We start from the raw sequence: 2,001 nt of genomic DNA, 5'->3' as shown, positions 1-2,001 counted from the left end.
TTAATTCCTGGTAGTAATTGGAGAGTTAATTGCTTGTGTGTATATTGGTGTGTATATACACCAATTGGTGTGCCTTTGGAAGGCAGTGAATAGTGCAGCTAGTGCTTTTTGTTGTGAGTAATGCAGTGGTTTGTATTACCCCACACTGACCACAGATCTGATCGTGGTCACTTGTCTTCTGCTGCCTATCGGCCTGATCCAACAATCTTTCTCCCTCAGGTGGTCTCTTTACCTTATGGTTTCAGTTAAATTAAGCCTGTCAGTCATAATCCCATTTCTTGTAGATGCTGTGAATTGGCAGAAGTGACTTTATCTGCTTGACTGGTTGGCTTTTACTATGAGGCTTTCTGTGCAGCCAGCTGTCCTGGACAACTCCTCAGTAAGCAAGTGCCATGTGTTTCTCCAAGCATAGCCTGCAGAAAGGTGGCCTTTTGTGTGGACAGTTAACTACTGGACTGTCACGAACAACTTCTTGGACAGTAGTAGCTTCTTCATTGGCAACAAAAGCGGGGGAACAATGCCTGAAAGTTATAAGTGCTTCTGAAGCCAAAAGTACAAATTTTCATATCTGGAGTTACTACCTTGTAGCTGACTTTCAAATAACATGAACATTTTTTTAAGCAACAGAAGTAACTTGAAAATTGCCTCTTAGGACTGTCTTGGACTAATTTTGTAGGGGTGCAGCTATCCCTCTTCTTGTTGCCAGTTCCTGGAAAGTAAATTGGTATGTTGCATAATGAGGATTGTGTACTCCTGGTGGAGCCAAGACCATCTCGGTTTCTTCATGTGCTTGTCAGTGCAGATGGTAAATGCGTGTTCTTCCTGCAGATAAAATCTGAGCTCTCTGATAGATCCTAAAACTGCCTCTGTAGCCGAGATTTGGAAACATCCAGAGCAATTTTCTAGTGTTTACAACATTGAAATAATTTTTCTGCCGTGTTACACAGGCCTGTAGAGTCTTGTCCTGTAGTGACTTGTAACATTGTGTTTTGATATTATACCACAATTGGGATTTGTTTAATAATCACTCAAAAGTTGCTCTTAGTGTTTTTATTTTAAAAAGAAATAAACCCCCTTGACATTCCACATCAATGTCACTCTGTTAACAGACGCCTGTTCACATAATACATGCAGGACCTTAAGAGTTTGGCAGGGAACTTTTGATTTGGCACTGGAGGTCTCTTGAAACAGAGTTTAAAGTATTTAAAAACTTCTGAAAAGTGTTTTCCTTCTAGGTGCAGTTTTATGGTTAACTTTGTTTGAAAGATGAAATGGGCATTCCAAGCTCTTCCAAATCTGTTTGTGAAACAAAAACAAAGTTGGCAACAAAACTTACTACCTTTGAAACCTTGCAGAATGATATCATCATAAGAGAGAGAGAGTCCATTTGTTAAATTCAAATAGCTTTCATAAATTTATATTATGTTTATTAAGGCAATACTGAAATTTAAAGAACAGACTGCTTTAAATGTTTGGATTTCATGTATTATTGGTTGATATAATTTTCCACCCTGATACAGCTCCAGAGAAGTGATGAAAAAAAAGAGCTAATACAGTAAAAAAAGACACTATGATCTATTATAAGAAAAATATATAAAGCTGTTTGTACGTATACTATCTGCCCGTGTGTGTAATAGATGAATCTGGCCCTCAGGAGAAGTAATAGAGGGTCACTGAAAGACAAGACAACAATTACTTTAAATTAATGATCTCTGTTTGTTGAGTTGGATGTGCTGTGCATGATTATGTGGTAGGTGGCCCAAGGGACGGTCAGAGGGATCTGGGTTATCTGCAGATGTGCAGAACAGCTCTTCTGAATGTGCTGCAAGGCTGCTGAATTTTAGTACAGACTTCCCTGCTCATGCTGAGAGTCGTAGAAGTATTTTTATCATCAGAATCTTTTCCTCTGCTGGTTTGTTAAGCTGACCTGGACTTTTGGATAGGTGCAGTAGATCATCAGCTTCCTTAAGGTGCAGCACCTTAAAGGGTGGTTCAGTTACA

Source organism: Pygoscelis adeliae, unplaced genomic scaffold (genome assembly GCF_000699105.1).
Source record: "Pygoscelis adeliae isolate BGI_AS28 unplaced genomic scaffold, ASM69910v1 Scaffold4, whole genome shotgun sequence".
In the NCBI taxonomy this organism is placed as follows: Eukaryota; Metazoa; Chordata; class Aves; order Sphenisciformes; family Spheniscidae; genus Pygoscelis; species Pygoscelis adeliae.
This window is presented reverse-complemented; position numbering follows the sequence as displayed.